We start from the raw sequence: 17,975 nt of genomic DNA, 5'->3' as shown, positions 1-17,975 counted from the left end.
CGTATGTATACATGAACAAAAAAAAATTTCTTACCGGGAGCTTAGCCAATGGGGTAGCCTTTGGATTAGTTATTGGCATAGCAAATGGCTCAGCTAATGGTTCACCATTAACTTCGAAGAATGTCAAAATTGCTACTATAGCAAAAAGTAAAATCAAGCACGTACTTTTCATGATGAAATTTGTTACGTATTTCACATCAATTAAATTAGTTTTCTGTATCAGTTGCTTTTGCATGGTCTTATATACACGCAAATATCTACATCGTAACTTTACATGTCACGAAAGTAACATTACTAATATCTTATCGAAAACCATATTACGTGGCTTTTTTTATTTAAAATGCATAATATGAACGAAATGCATTCTAAGAACGTAGTCTCAGAAAGCACGTAATGCTGAAGCAGAGAAATTATTCAATTATCTGAAATCATCCAATCAATTAGTTAAAATAAAATTGAATAATTGGAAATTACTAAATATAATAATCAAAAAGTAGAGTTTCATTGGTCAATTGGTTAATGCAATAAAGATATTATATAATATAAAGAGCAAACTTTAAAATACTTAAATCTAAATCGTAATGAAATATTAAAAGAAATTCATTTACATTAAAAAAATACGTTCCGGTTAAAATTATATTGCAAGATTATTACACGAGTCGAATTTAAGAATTCTGATCTCAAAAGTAACAAGCGTATACGTGAAATATTTAATATAATTGTATCATTTCGTGAATTAATATAGTAAACGATGAATATGGAAGAAAGAAATGAATTTACAATATTAAGTGCTCATAGGTTTTTATATTTTCATAATGTTTACCTTATATTTTACAAAAAAAAAATTTCATTTCTTTTTGAAACAATTAATAAGATTTAAATAATATATTCTTTACGTAGTTCATAACAGTCATTTTATTTATTTTCGAAATCCATGATAAGTTAAAAACGACAAAGTAATGGTTTCGGAAATTTCTAAAATAAAAAATATGAATCATATCTTTTACTGAAAACTTGACCTTACAAAAAATAATTATAATACAATTTACTGTAATGCTTATGATACATACAACAAAGTAAATAAAATGTATATAAATAATTAAATAAAATATTTAACAACCTTGGATCCCTTACAAAAAAAAGGTACCGGCCCTTTATAAAAGCCATCTACTTCGTAGTACGTCAAAATTCCGACTACAGCAAGAAGTAGAATCACGAATATATTTCGCATGATGAAGTTTTTCTGTATATTTGGTATCAAATAAAATAATTTCTTGTGGCTACTACATTTCCACGGTCTTATATACGCGCAAATATCTATTTCGTGAATTCAAACGGCACGATAATAACATATATCTTATCAAATGTCATGCGCTATTCGTTTTTTATTGGAAATTCAAAATAATTTTTTTTTACGCGTACTTTAATAAAAATATAATCTAAATACCTAAAAAATAACTTATTATGTCATGTTAAGTAAATTAAAATTTAAATATAGAATAATATTTATTTATAATAATATAGTGTGTACGTATGTAGGATTTGTAAAAAAAATTCGACAGTCAGGTATTAGTTTCGACCAGGACTTAAATCTCGATCTTTCGCTTTCCATTAAGCTATTCAAGGGTCTTCAATTACCAAAGTTAATGTGCATATAGTATATTAAATTTATTTTCTTGCCCTTTTGAAAAGGAATACTCTACCATTTGTAAACTTCAATCTGAATATGTCTCTTCTATATATCGTAGGTTAAAATAAAAGTTGTTTTATCAAAAGATTTTATTTAAAAGATATTATTGTTGCTGAAAATTGTAATAATATTTATTTTAAATTTCATATCAATATATATATATATATATATATATATATATATATATATATAAATTATATCACATTCTTGAAATAATTATTTAATTGTCAAATACATACAGAAATGTGAACTATCCAATGTCACCAGTATGGCAAGCAAACAGCGATTGGTGTGCAATTTACTTTAAAGAATGTCAAAGTTCCAACCACAGTTAAAAGTAGAATCAAGAATTTCATTCTCATAATGTAATTTTGCTTTGTATTTAACTCCAAGCGAAATAGTTTCTTGCAGCATATCTACATTCTCGTAGCCTTATATACACGTAAATATCAACATTGTGAATAAATATGTCATTATAATATCTATCTTATAAAAATTTATATGGTTTTGCTTTTTTATTCAAATTACTTAATGATTAGTCATTTAATTATAGTTCTTAGAATATCTAATAAAAAGCCATAACAATGCATATAAAACTCTTAGATGAAGCAAAACTTTTAATATAAAGTGTATATTTATTCTTAATAACATGTTTGAAAGAATTTTTAAGATTCTTACCTTCATAATAAAATTATGTTAAAAAAGTAAATGTAATAGAAGTTAACTGGATTTGTGAAATATTAGAAAATAGATTCTCTATTGATAATCGCATAATTTAAATATTGAATTGTATCATTTTGTTTATTTAATTAGAAAACAGCGAGTAGGAAGGAAATAAAAAGTCTGTATTTGATTTAATATTCACAGTAATTTATATCATAAATTATTATAGTAGATATACCTTGTTTTTCCATATAGTACATTGAATTTGTTAAGCACAAAGGATATAATTATTTTAAATAATCTATTTCGAAAATTTCGTTAAGATGCCTTCCTATATTTTAAGTATGTATTATAGAAATAGATGTAATATGATATAACATATACATACTTATGTGAAATTGGAATAAGCTCATTCGAAAATAGCAGACATACGATTTTATAATATGCAATAGAATTATACTAATTTATATATTGTGGTAAGGAAGGAATAGGTAAAATTAAAATGAATTCACTAGATTTAATGTGCACAACAATTTATAATATCATAACTCAATATAACTTTTACATTTCATCAAGAACATATAATTTATTTTCGGAATAAACGACATGTTAACCTAATATTTTCTTAGCCACTGCTAGAAGAGCCTTCAGCTGAAATAAATAAAAAACATTTTATCAAACATATCAATTACAAAATGTTCTTGTAAGTAAACATACCGACGTGTAACAAAGAGATAGTCGAGTTAATGTAATTGTTAATCAATACTTACGTTCAGTGCTTCTGGATCAGCTTCAGCATTTGGACCAGCTAATGGGTCAGCTATTGGGTCAGCTAAAGCTTCGGCACTCATTCCGAAGAATCCCAAAAGTGCGATGAAAGCGGTGAATAAAATTAAGATCGTGTTCTTCATGATGATTTTTTTTTGTATTAACGTTTTTGTATATTTGACGTTAAGCAAAATATTTTCTTGCTATTCCTTGCATTTGCAGAGCCTTATATACTCGTCAGTATCTATTTTATGATCAAATACATCACGACTCTTACATTACTAATATCTTAACGAAAAACGTGAGATATTACTTTTGTTATTACAGATAAATATAGCTTACGAAACATGTGATAATTTCGTAATAAAATTAGGTATATAGATATTACGTAAGTTAAAAGTAGAACACACCGAGGTTATACTTTTTCAATAGTTTATTGCTTCCGCATTTTATTTATATCTGTGACAACATAATAGCATATAAAAATTATAAACTTTTTTCACTCGACTACATAAAATTGTTTTGAAAATTTGAGTGAAAATTATTATCAAGTAATCGGTTTCACGGAATTCGCAGTTATTCAGATAATCATGAACACGAAACATGAGCATCGATGATAGTATAATGAAGGACTAATCTGCACATTTGGAGATGACCAATTAGCCGCCATTTGATCCAATGAAACATCGCAGGATTTGGAAGTACATTTAATTAAGCTACAATCAGATCAAATCATTGTTAAATAACCGTATACACATTGCTTTATCGTAGCAATGATATCTATCTGAAATCAACTATTCGAATGATCTTTTATTATTTTATACAATTCTTATAATTATCATCGTTCCTCGATCTAAGGACATCACGTTTTGAAGGGATGAATAACACGGAAAAGAAGCTTTTGATTGGTCTTCCTTCGTCCTTCGTTACGCAGAACGAGAAACAAGCATACGCACAGCCCACACCCTTTGTTTTCCGAATGCAAATAAGTAGCCTCAACCACCCATCCTCTCTTCTACTTCCCTTCCCCACTTGTTCCTTTCTCTCTCTCTCTCTCTCTCTCTCTCTCTCTCTCTCTCTCTCTGTCTCTCTCTCTCTCTCACTCTCTCTGTCTCTCTCTCTCTCTCTCTCCTTCTCTCTTTATTCCCATCTATCTATCTACCTCAATCGTCCTTCCGTCCTCTTCTCTCTCGACGACCCCACAGTCATTCTCTTCCTCTCTCTATTTCTCTCATCCTTTCACCCTCCTTCCCACTCACTCACTCGCTCGTTCACCCTACATGAATACACTTGGCACACACACACGACGAAACGCACAACAGGCCGCATGCATATTCATACGTGGCCCGGTGGCTATGTGTGCAAGAGAGGTTATTAATTAACCGGAAGCCTAATCAAGGCTCGTAGTCGAACGGGGGTAGTAGCAGTCGCTCCGCATCGTTGAAACCGCCCTTCGAAACTGCAAACCCTTCGTGCAGGTGACGCTGCAGCCTGCATCGTTTCTCATAGAAAATTATTTCGAAGAAGAAATTTTTGAACGTAAAGTTCATCTATTTAATGATAAATCAAGAAAATTATGAAATAATAGAAAGCGATGAAATAATTTTTGTATACGAAACAAAGAGATATCGAATAAAATCCTTCATTTACTATTTTAAAATTTCTATTAATTAAAATCAATTAATGTTAAAGCAGAATAAAAGAGAAAACAAAAGAAAATACACGAACAGTATAAATAAATATACATTTATTTTAGAATACCATAAAGAAAATAATGATCGATTTACCGGACAGCTCGGCATTGGATTCAATTACTCGATCTCATTCGGCCGGGCCGAGTCGACTAAAGCAAGCCGGCGATTCTCCTGGTTCCGCGCGATTGGCCCAGGGTGTCATTTCGATCGATTAGGACGAAAGTTTCCCGGGAACTCCCTTCTTGTTCAAGACAACTCCTCTGTTTCGTGTGTAATCCATCGGATTAGTCAATTATGTATCGCATTAAGTTTCCATGTGTTCGAATTGGTCAGCCAGCGAGAGTCACCTACTCGGGAGTGCTAGGCGGTAACGAACGAAAGCACAAACAGGGGGAATAGAAGGAGTACTATGCGGAAGGGTTGAGAACGGGGAGAAGGAGGTAGAAGGATCGTTGGCGAAGAGGAGGAAAAACCAAATGAAAAAGAGCCTTTGTATTTGGGATTCCTGCACAGAGCGAGGGTCGAGGGTACTGAGGGTGAACGGGGGATGCAACTGCAATTTGTACCTCTTACTGTCCGCGGGAAGAATAGGTATTGTCTTCCAGGAGAGAAATGAATTGAGCTTCTATGAAGCCCGGCGTGCGAATGGGAATCGATATTTTTAATTTCAGTAGAAGCCAAACATCTACAACTTCTATCTGACCTACGCTATCTTCTTTCGTTTAAGCTAAACCTCCATCCACTTTTATACCACCACCCCACACTCTTTTTTAACTGATTACCGAGTCTTTAAATACCTAAACTATGCGATCTAATTGCACGGTTGACTCTTCAACGTGAATTACGTGCTTGGAATACGAGCTTTGTTTGATATTCTTCATGACGAGAACCGGGTTTTCCAATGGTTAATGGTTTTATCAGATTTTTACCGTTTACTACATCGTTCTTCTTTCGTTGGCCCTTTAAAAAGGTGCGTTAAATGGTCATGAATCTTTTCTTAAAAAATTAGGATATGCAAAAATAATATATATTATATATCTATATGAATTGTACTTAATTACATAATTGAATTCATTTACTTTTGATACTTGATAACATTTCTATATTTATTCGATACTACAGAAACCTAACCACCAGGAAAAACTATTCACGAGATGGCAAGAACGGTAAATAAAACGAAGTTCACTTTTGATGCGTGGACTCGAAGGTCGACACGATGTGCTCGGATGATTTCATTCCCTATAACTGACCGTTCCATGGGGATTATTATTTTTTCATCAAGTTGCGGAGGGAGCGAAGTCTCGAGCGAATGCGAAGGGTCCAGACGGACCACCCCGAGAAATTGCATCTCCAGTGGTCAAGCCGGTGGTGCTGCTAACCCCTCCATCTTCCATTCCACAAGCGACCTTCGCGAAATATATACGAGCCGGCAAATTGAAAACTAGCGATCGGACCCGCCTGAATAAAATATCGTTTAAATTTATCGTAACACCTGCTCTATCGGAAACCGTGCACGCTATCGAAACGCTAAGTGCCTGCGTTATTGCTAACCCCATTCCGCCTGGTTTTTCCTCGGAATTTTGATCTCTACCTTTCGATAACCAAACTTCTTTGCTTTTGTTAATACGATCAAGTGCAAAATTCGATCGAACTAGTCGCCAGCAAGGAAATCAATATTGAACGTGTTCAATTCAACTAAACTCAACTCGCGAAGTCTTTCAGTACAATAAAGATCCAAATTCGGTATAAAACGAATACAATTTGGATAAATTACATTTTCCAATTTTTATGGATAAGGCGTAAGTGTTCAATGATCGTCTAACTATGACAATTCGATCCTAATTAATATCAATGATGACATAATTTCAAGTTTTTTAAGAAAAACAATATTGTCTGTGATATATCGCAGTATCATAATTGTAAAAATAAATTTTTGATTTTGAATAATTTAGGATGTTCAACGTTTATATTATACGATTTAAGTTAGTAATAAAGGAAGCATTAGAATTTAAAAAAAAAAAAAAGAAAAACCATATATTCTTCATTTTATACTGATAAAATGAAGGCGCTCATTGATTACATAAGGGCATATTAGAATTTCGAAATTTGCCAAAGGAAATCTCATTGAATTTTATCTCTTTAACTTTTAATTATTATAATTTTAGATGTTGCGGTAAAAAAATATTTCATATAAATTTTCAATTTCTGTTTCAGATTCATGGGTACGTAGAAAAAATGAGTCACCTGCTAGAAATCGTGTGCAAACGTCTTGAACCAGTTGGGCACCCCTTTACAGAGTATATGCCGGGGATGGTTATTTTAATTACTGTCCGGTGGCTTTAAATTAAAGAGCTGGGTTATCCTAGGTGTCGAGCTACCCCTCTTACCCTCTTGCTTCGGTAACTCGTAAGCACATACCTTCCGTCTTTCTCTCTTTCCTTTCTACCTCTCTCTTTCTCTTTCTCCAATTCTCTAGCGTTTTCACTTCTTCCTCATACAGTTTCTGGGTAACTCCGCATCGTGGACCGACATTACAAGCGCCATTCTTTACACCCGGCCAAGTGGCGAGGTTATGTTTGACGCTAACCGGGAAACCGCGCTAAATTGTCTAAACTGCGCCAGATTAAGCGAGGCTGCTCCACCATTCTACTACTACTTTCCAACCCTTTCGACACTACCACCTTCGTCGTGTCCAGAAATTAACCGACACTCAGCCTCCACCGGTAGGGAAGTTAGGAAGAATTTCAGGAATTGTTTCATTTAGCTCGGCAAGTGTGTGAGAGTAAGAGGAAGTGTACGGGGAATGAAGGTAGAAGGGAAAGTGGCCGAGTCGTTGGCCAAAATCGCTTATACGGTGACCTACGTGTTGCTCTAGTTTAACATGCCAACACTCATTATTACAATTGGGAATATTTCTTTGAAGCTGCTTAATAAAATTATGTCTCTGGAATGTTCAATGAATTTGAAATTTCTATTTTACAAATACTGTTGCAGAATGAACAATTCACCCTCAGCCTTCATTAATGTCCCACGTTGGTATGAATCAATATCATTCTAACTTTTTTAACTCCATATTGTAATATATTCTAATAAAGCTCAAGAGAATAAAGCTTTAGGTGTGCAAAGCTATTGGTCCATTTTCTCTTAAGAAAGCCGACGATTGGTCGTCTACAGTAGAAACACTGCATTATGTATGTTCCTGTTACCTCCGGCCGAGTACGCTTCAACACGCGGATTACAGGCGCCCGACTACTTTTCCCTTCTAGCTCTCCTTCTTCCTCTTTTTTCCATTCTTTTCCTCCTACTTCGTTTCGTCGCTACCTACTCATGGTCTTCCTCCCTTCCTCCCTTCCACCCCCCCTCTCTCTCTCTCTCTCTCTCTCTATTTCTCTCTCTTTCGCCTCTTCTTCCTCTTTCTCTATTTTTCCGATAGAACACTAACTTACTCCCTCGTGAATTTTCGCAAGGAAAAGAATAGTCTAGCCGAGATTTATCGAGTAGGAGTGTCGTTCTCCACTAATTTTAACGCCTTCTTAGGAACCTCTATGGTAAGTACACGACTTGCTGAATCCTTTGATCATTTCCGTTTCTTTTTTTAGAGTGCAGTTTACATTGTATTTTTTTTGTTTTTTTTTGTTTTTTTTTTTTTTTTTTTTTTTATAAACGTACCTTAGGAAAGAAAAATCGATACGCATATATCGATTGAATTTATGTCAAAGTATTATCGTGTTACGTTATTGTGTAATTTTAACTGTTTCTCTTAACTTTCTCTCTTTAGATATTCCTTCAGATTATCAAATGATCACCAGTGATTCCTTGAAGTTTCCTTGAAATCCATTGGTTAAGAACTTTAAGGGTCGATCTAAAACTGACATCGAGTATAGTAAAAGAAAAGAAAGAATAAAGGAAGAGAAAGAGAAGATGAGAGGATGTGAGTGGGTATGGATGGTAGGGATAGGAGTAGAGTGCGGGTAGCGGGCACTCGATGTTTAATACATAGGATAGAGTCGATATTGCAACACACAGGGTGACTCTCGCGTATCTTGGTGACAGGGTGCGAAGTCGCAGAGCGACCTCCTGGCGAGACGTGGCACTCAAACAGGGAAGTGTCGTCGAGCTTTTCAGGAGCTTTCAAGTGCTTTCGCAGTTGCCTCGAGTACCGTAAGAGGCTTTCAGAAACGGAGGCGGAAACGGGCTTTTTAATAGGGCCGAGGTGCCTCCTCTTTCTCTTTCTCTCTCACTTACCTGTACACTTTTTTCCTCCTCATCCTTCTTCTTCTCCTTTTCTTCTTCTTCTTCTTCTTCTTCTTCAACAACTACGCGCCGTCCGATTTCGGGGTCATCGATCGCTTAGGGACAGTAGTGAGAGATAAAAGCGGTGTGTCATATGTTTACGTAGTTTATCCGTCAGGTTTTAAAGCTTTTGTTCCATTTATTTCTCTATCTTCTTATTTCTTCATCTTAATCCTTTTTATTCACATTTCTTTAAATCTTCTCTTTTTGATTTTAAACTATTCCCTTAGTTTGAGAATCGTTTATATAAATTATCTGTAGAAAAATAAAGCAATAATGTTTCCAAACTTCGGCTTTAACGTTTTCACGTTCCCCACATAGATTCTTCCTTACTATGATTTCACCTTCCATAGGTCGATATAAATCTTGATGCACAGACTTATTCACGCTATAAAGATCGATGGAAAAGGTTCGGGATGACGAAGCGAAAGAATTTGCGGCTGGAATAACTTTGGCCATCGGTCATCAAATTGAGAACATGTTGGGATATTGAGAGCGGAAGGTAAGCTCTCTTACGGTGCTAAATAACGGAATCCGATGACGAGGAGACCAATGGAGAGAACCACGGAGAAATTTCTTTATAATGAAAAATTCTAAGCTTGTTCTCTTTTTTTTTTTTTTTTCTTCTTTTTCTTTCTACCGTTAAAATAATTATGTTAAAGCGTACCTTTATCCGAGAAACTTTAATTACTATCGAAGAGGATAATTATTATTACCGATGGAGGTACTTAAGAAAATTGTTTTATTTTGCAATCTATTTACCTGTATATTCTATAGCATAGCAAAAACGAATGTTGAAAAAAGGATGAACGAAAAGAAAAAGAGAAAAAGAAAAAAAGAGAAAAAAAGAATGGAAATGGATAAGAGAAAGAAAAAGAGAGCGGAAGCACGCTAAACTTTTCTTTTTGTCGTGAAGTCGAAAGAGGAGAAAAAGAGAGAGAGAGAGAGAGAGAAAGAGAGAGAGAGAAAGAGAGAGAAGAAGGGAGGGAGGGAAAGAGGGAGAGAGAAAGGACGGAGAAGGAGGAAGAGAATGGACGTTGAACGTAGCTATCGAAACGTCGTTTTGATGGTACACGTTGTCGCATCGCGCGGCTTCGAAATCCCGGGGATAAAGTTAGGGCTCAAGCCAGCCAAATGCGAGTTTAAAATGTTACCACGGACCGGACGTGCATGGACGAATCCTGCATAATGCCTTGGCCGCTTCGTTCTCTGCTTGGACAGGCAACTTTATTCGAATTTTCTGGAAAATTAAAAGAGAGTTTTCGGGCAGCGCGTTCGAGAAACGACGAAAAGCGCGTCGTGGTGAGGAGAGAGGCTACTGAGCAGGTCGGGCCTAAACGTGCGCGAAATGCGAAAATCGGGAAAAGTCCTTCCTTTGTCAGGGAGTCGGCTTGTGGACTTTCAGCTTCGGCGGATTTTCGATTTAACCAACTTCGTCCTGACCGTCAACGTATATGCGAATATATATATGTATATATGTATCTCCACTTCTACCTTTATCTACGACCCTCTTAGCTGATTATTCTTCAGCGAATGACATTTGCCACACATTAACAAGCAATGAAATGTGAAAACTAGCCATGAAAACAAATAATAATTAGTGACTTATAAATAGACATATCCTACGATAAATATTTCATTAAGAAAATATACACACATGAATGTCAATATTCCATTCATAAAAAGAAAAGAGAAAAAAGAAAAAAAAAGAAAAATAAAGAATAAAGATAAAAACTCCAATATGAATTAGCAGGTTGTTTTCTCTTACTTCGTTACTTCAAGCTATGAAAGTATATAATATACACAAACAAACAAAAAGTAGATTGGGTTAAGGCACCGGAATAGCCAGTTGCGTCACTGAAAGCGTAATCACCATTATGAGTCCATCTCACGAAGGGCGAATAACAAAATTGAACCGCCAGCCGCGCGGAGCAGTTTTTGTGACAAGTTAAAATGGCCGTACCGAATTTTTATAGGCCGTTTACGATGGTGCAGCGAAAAATTTGTAACTCTAGAAGCTCGGCTGTTAGTACGATACCCCAGGGTAAGGGAAATAGACATGAAATATTTATCGAACCGATTGTTCTCAGTTTTATTGTTTTTAGTACACATTATTGTTATTCTTCTTTTACTACGTTAATCAGTTTTATAATACTTGATATATATATATATATATATATATATATATATATCGGTGTATATATGTTCATGATGGTTAAGAACAAGTTCATATAATATGAGACAAAGTATTTGTTCAAAATAGAAAAGATTTATCCAAAAAAAATATCCATAAAATAATAAGTTCTATAAATAAAATAATCTTCTAATTCTAAGAGAATAATAACATAAGATAATAATTCTAAGATAAACATTCTACATTTCACAAAACTAAATCATCTCTATATTTGAAATATTTTGTATTAATAAACGAGCAATATTTATAGATTTATAATCTAAATATAATCGCGAATAAACATATTACTCGAAGTAATTTAACAATAGAAAACTTTTCTGAAATGTAAAATCACATATATCGTTTCATCTGGAATATATGAGAATTTTCATTACTATCTAACTATACTAATGTATCGAAAACTGACCAATCATGATATTCCTTTTTTTTTTTTTGCATCCTGTTATCCGCGTCATATTTGTCGCTTGAAAGTAGTAAAGAATTTGCACGCGCGCGCGAACAGTGCCTCGGAGCGATAAACTTATCTCTCGCGCTGGAAAGCGAAAAAGCTTTCGAGTGTTCACGAAGATAGGCAGTTAAGTGGCACCGCGGGAGAACGATCGTAGCCGCTAATTGCCTTAATTCGATAAACTACTACCACCATCACATTTTCTTCACCCTTTCCATTTAATTCTGACCTCGTATCCTTCAACTTTTACTCTTTCGTTTCTGCACCTGTCTTTCTTTCCTTTCTCAAAATTCTCATTTTATCACGGTTAATCAAATTCTTCATTCCATTTCTGTACTATTTATTTAAATATTTATTATAAAGGATATAACAATGTTTTTTTTTTTTTTTAAGTCAAATTATTCGATGAGTAGTACATTTATCCAATATGAGATTACATAAAAAGAAGAAAAACAAAAAAAATTGATCTTTTTTTTCGTAATATTGAAGAAACTAGATAGAAGTTTGATGATCATTAGTGTGTAAGTCGACGAAATTGTTCCTGGCAAAACTCCAATGTAAAGAAGACAAACGAAAAAGGAAAAGATAGGAGCGAATTCAGGATACAAACACATATACGAACAGCAATTTAATTTTCCCCTTCCCTCATCTTCCTTTTTTTTTTCTGTCTTTCTTTCTCATCTTTACCCTTGGTACGCTATCCAATTACACATAAAGCACTAATCACGCAATTAATCTCAATCTATTTAATAACACCTTCATTACCAGACGCTGTAGGAACCGGCCCGAGAACGGAATCTTTCCCCTTCGTCTCGTTTCTTCTCTTTTTCACTCTTCTCTCTTTCTCTCTTTCTCCCTCTCCGTCTAACTCTCTGAAGTCTCGATCCTTCTTGCAAATCGTCGGCACGCCTCTGCTATTCGCATTCCTTCAGAACGTGCATCGTGCTTGTGCGGATATACACTGGAAATGCAAGTGGTGCTACATGATTTCGATTAATCGAAACGAACGATGAAGGCAGCAGAGAGAGAGATGGAAACAGAGAGAGAGAGAGAGACTCACCAATCGATTTTCAACGACGACGGGGCGAAAATTGGTGATGGCAAGCGAGTGCGAAATCGTTGCTTTTTATGTGTCTCGTTTGGTACTTTTAATTTTCTTTTTTTTTTCTTTTTCTTTTTTCTTTTTTTCTTTTTTTCTTTTTCTTTTGGATTTGCTACTCGTATAAACTACTGTTTATTTTATTGCTAGATACCGATCGAGAAAGATAACTTATTTTCATCTAATCTTACACACGTATACCAGTGAGGCAATGTAATTTAATCAACAATATATGCTTATTTCACGACACAAGTAGTAAAAAAAAAAAAGAAAAAAAATCACAAATTTTCAATAACTATTTTAAAATACGTCCGGTAGGGTAGTCGAGCGTGACGCAAACGAAAAATGTTATCCGTTATCCGTTCATTTTTTCTATAGAAAACGATGCAAGTCGACGAAGAAGGAAAACAAAAAGAGGATGAAAAAAAAAAAAAAGATATGAAGGCCACAAAAGAGATTGACGCAAAATTATTTGCCATCGAAATAGCCGCACGCTGATACACAAAACACCCATCGTAAGCGATCGGTAAGTCGATCGGTCCGAGGCAACGTCGTTGAACGCTTCGCTGAATCAGATCAATCTCTGAGAGTAGATGAAGAGTACGAGGAGAAGAGAGAGAGAGAGAGAGAGAGAGAGAGAGAGAGAGAGAGAGAAAGAGAGAGAGAAAGGGAAAGATTGAGGGAGGGAGAGAGAGAAAGAGAGAGAGAGAGAAAGAGAGAGAAAAAGAGAGAGTAGTTGAGAACATTTTTCCAACGATCCAAGCCGCATCACCTTCTCATCTTTCTTCTCTCTCTCTTTCTTCATCTTTCTCCTCTTCTCTTTCTCGGTGTTGAATGTGCGCGCGGGCGCACTTGGCCACTTCCGCTCGACGACTGCACCTGCCAGGAATGCAGTCTCCATAGTTGGACTCGTGGTTGCAAAGTGGCATCCGTGTGCAGCGAGGCGCAAAACTGTTATTGAAGAAGAAATTAATTCCCGTCCTGACTTTGTGTCTCTTTGCCTCCTTCTTCTCCTATCTTTCCATCTCTCTTTCACCCTCGGTCGCACCTATTTTAAACGCCTGTACGACTTGTTCCTTCTACCAGTTACGAACGTTTCACGTCATTGTGATCACTTTAGAATTGAAGGACTTGAAGTTGAATCGATCCAATTAACTTTTTGTTTCCCTCTCGTGACTTCCCGCCATTTATTGGGAACACACAACATACGTCTAGTTCAAACGAATCGTATGGAACCGAAAAGTTATTTGTTTTAATCTTGATTAGCCTATGCAACTCACCTAATCCTCATGTTCATCCTAACCATCGCACTTGAGTCCATCTCGTTATAGAACTTTGTGATCTAACATCGATTCGTTTTCAAAGAGCTCAAAAACGAGAGAGGGATAGAAGAAGAGAGAAAACATATCGAAGGAAACGTCGGAGTAACTCGATTCGGATATGCACTTTAAATCCGAAATCCCACTTTTCCATTACCGAAAGCGTGTGCAACCCTTCGCTACGTAGGAATACTTCCCTCCTCTCCCTTGATCACGATTTTGGTGGCAGTCCAACGTAGAGTAAGAGAGACAGAGAGAGGATGAACGTGTGCGTGGGTGGTTACTCCTATATACATAAGTGTACATGTATATACGTATACGTGTATATGTATATACATATATAGCATGCGTGGTTGGGTATACCTCCCGTGAAAGCCCTGATCGAGGGAGGGAGAGAGGGAGAGAGAGAGAGAGAGAGAGGACACGTCGGGGCAACATATCAGAACGACTATCTATCGCTGCCTTTTACGCTAATTGATAAATCGTGTTACGTTAATGAATGGAGCGGACGAGATGGCCGGAGAGGGGTGAACAGTCGGGTGATACTCTATATAGCTACTCTCCGAGGAGAGAGAGAGAGAGAGAGAGAGAGAGAGAGAGAGAGAGAGAGAGAAAGAAAAAGAGAGAAAATAGTGAGGGGGTGAAAGGGGGAAAGGGGTGCTCGTAAGGATAAAGAGGAAATTGAAAATCTTACGGTTATGTGGCGAGGATCTTAAAGGTACCGCTCACAACGGCTACATGATTATGCTAGTAATATGTAGATTATGGGACCGGTCGTCGTAAAAGGGCGCGGGTCACTTATATGGCAATCGTTCGTGGAATTTGCGCGGTTGATAAATTCTATCCCATATTGGCTATTTGCTTCCTAGGATCGTTGTTTCTTGTTGCAGATTATTCGTGCATTCTAAAAAATCCCATTTGATCAATTGATAAGATTTTTATATTCGATATCCTCATGTATAATAAAATATCCATTAATGGTTATATTCGATGTTCAAAGATTTGTGAGAAGAGTATCAAACATTATTTCAATTTATTAGTACTGTGTTCAAAAATATATTTCTTAAGGTTCTAATTACTTATGAAAGAATAGAAATACAAGCTAATTTAGAAATTTTTAATAAGAAACCATCGCATATCGTTAAAAGGATTGTTTGAAACGTACTTGTACGGCGATGATCGTAAAATAAATCGACGGGTTGCGAAAACGAGATAAAAAGGGAGAGCATAATAATAGAGTCGAACTCTCTCATGAGAATCATCCATAGCAAGAACAATCGAGTAGCGCGAAGTGGCTCGCGTGAGAGTAGGCACTATGTAAAAATGGTTGCTTCGCGCTCAAGTAAGATTAAACATCGGTACACCGCTTATAAGGTTTAATCGAATTAATAAATCAAGCTGGGCTTCCATCGGCAAATTCGCAGCTTGATCTTTTTATTTCTCATTGGGAAAGAGCATTGAAAGTCCTCTTAGAGTTCAAACACGATGCCCTCTTCGCTTTTGCTCAGACCTGTCTGTCTGTCTTTGTCAGCTAGCAAGCCAATTTGCTTTCTACTATTCTTTTGCTTTTTCTTTCTTTCCTCTATTTTTCTTCTTATTCCTCGTTCATTCATTAAAACGCAATTTAACAATTGACAAATATCTCAATGACAAATTCATCGACACTCCTTCAATATCCTGCAAAAAGTTATTGCTACTTTTATTTCACGATTAAAATTAAAAATGTTTAACTTTTAACAAAGATACAAAGTAATATCTTACATTATAACAAATTATGGTGAGATTAAAAATACTGAAACGTTGTTTTGATAAAAAATAAATACCCGAAATACATTCACCCTCGAGAACAACTCTCGTCACTCGTAGCTCAATATCCCTTACAAGGGATCGTAACTTTTAGTTCGAGCGATCCTTCGAACCACTTTCAAGGAGAAACTATTTTTATCATGATGTAATGTTAAGGTTTGCGTGTGAGTCCATTATCTGTAATTGTACGAATAAAACATTTATGCGCGAGAGCGTAGCACCACAGTCAAGGCAAACGCATTTATATAGAAGCAATGAAACATTTATGAAACTCAACGTACCGTGTGACGTATTTATTGCATTTCAAGGTATATAAAAGGCGTAATATTATACGCGACTTAGACCGGACAATAATGCGTTAACGGTATTTCAAACGTTCCTATCCAAATCGAGACATTTATACGAAGTGTACGAAACTTTCCAAAAGTTTGTGTAACTCCTCTTGGAATGATGATCGATCGTAATTAAATGAATATCTCTTTGAGTAATCACGAAGAATAGATAAATCTTTCTATAAAATAATAACAAATGAAAAACAATTTTGTAATGATATGGTCATTGAAAAATTCTTGTATATTTTCACGTAAGTTCATCGTTGTTAGTTTAATTTCTCTTTTCCGGATATTTTATTGGGGTTAATATTCATGATAAAATTTGAATCACAGAGGTACGTCATTTTAACCATTGCGCGAAAATCCGTCCGATTTTCGACGCGCTCTTTGAACGAGCACGCGCGCGCGGACGCACGCACGCGTTACGTAGGATCCATTCATCAACCCTAGCAGCATCGCATGTTGCTGTGCGCCCAGCGGGGGTGAGTTAACGCGCAGCAAGGGCGCTGCCCTCTGAACTCCAGGAGATTCCTCACCGTGCGAGTAAATCGCTCGATTTCGTCTTCCTCCATCGAGTTATCATTATTACCTCCGATTGTATGTCGGATTCGTAACCAAAGAACTATTTGGTAGGAAAGAAGGGAGAAAGATAGATAGAGTAAGAAAATAGAAGAAGACAGTGAGAGGACAGTAACTTGGTAAATCCAGACCACGGTAGAGATATACTGTCTTTCACGACTTTTCGTCTGACGGCTTCTTTTATATCGCCGGCTGGATCTTCGAACACCCAAAGGGATTTTTGGCTTTTCTTCTGATTCACAAGGATTCTTCTCCTTGCTTTTTTACGTCGTATTATCCCTCCGTATGATTGTCAAGATCCTTTACTGGATAAGTATCCCAGAAGGGAATGCTTATCGATGTCCAGTATCAAAGCTTCGATTCGTAAGTAGTTCTTGATAATGTCGAACGATGTGATAAGAGAAGAAAGGTAAAGATGAATAACGATTTGTCTTCTTCCTTCTTCCTTATTTTTCCTTATTTATACGATACTTTGCTATTTGCGATAAATATAAACAATAATCTATTTAATAACGATATTATCTTTTTATTGCAAATTACTGAATATCGTTGGAAACATTTTTATATCGTTGTATAATTATCCAAAGGAAATCTATGAAATGAAAATTGAGAAAAAAGGAACTGTAATCATTTTTTGCGTGGTTTTTTTTTTGTTTATCGTTGATTAAAAAGACAAAAGAAGAAAGTAAAGAAAGAGAAGAGAGTTAAAGAAGTTGACTCGGGAGGTAACCTTGGATAACCACGAACACTAAGCGTACGTAGGACAGACAGATGTATGGACTAAGAAGAAGAAGAGAGAATAAGAAAGAGAAGGAAAGAGAGAGAGAGAGAGAGAGAGAGAGAGAGAGAAAGAGAGAGAGAGAGAGACTGGACCGCTAACAGAGAGGCTGTATGGCGTCTCTGATTGCCCATTGTCCGACTAATAAGATATTCTATCATCTCTCGTCGTGCCGTCGGCGCCTGACCGTTTCAAAGGAAAGGAATCCTACCACAGTCACGTGTTGACCAATCGAGACGTAGATTTACCGTAGATCGACCAATCCCGTCTGCCGACGTTACTGGTAATCACCAGCGCCATCTTCTGTCCCTT

General features: G+C 35.9%; 1 protein-coding gene and 1 long non-coding RNA gene across 2 annotated transcripts in view; one reads left to right on the top strand and one right to left on the bottom strand.

Moving 5' to 3' along the window:
• Positions 1-17,975, top strand: part of LOC124428169 (thyroid receptor-interacting protein 6) — a 227,225-nt gene that overhangs the window by 82,293 nt on the left and 126,957 nt on the right. Inside the window, exon 3 of the mRNA XM_046971925.1 lies at positions 7,030-7,037. The gene's annotated coding sequence lies outside the window, so the exon portion shown is untranslated. The remainder of the gene's footprint in view (positions 1-7,029; positions 7,038-17,975) is intronic.
• On the bottom strand, positions 408-1,944 carry LOC124428170. The gene is made up of 5 exons (XR_006943090.1): positions 1,930-1,944; positions 1,704-1,802; positions 1,121-1,447; positions 824-975; positions 408-422 (listed from the first exon to the last, which is right to left on the bottom strand). It is a non-coding gene; the product is annotated as an uncharacterized LOC124428170 (long non-coding RNA).

This window comes from Vespa crabro, chromosome 11 (genome assembly GCF_910589235.1).
Source record: "Vespa crabro chromosome 11, iyVesCrab1.2, whole genome shotgun sequence".
NCBI lineage: Eukaryota > Metazoa > Arthropoda > Insecta > Hymenoptera > Vespidae > Vespa > Vespa crabro.
The sequence above is the reverse complement of the archived record's forward strand: the minus strand, read 5'-3'. Positions and strand labels throughout refer to the sequence as shown.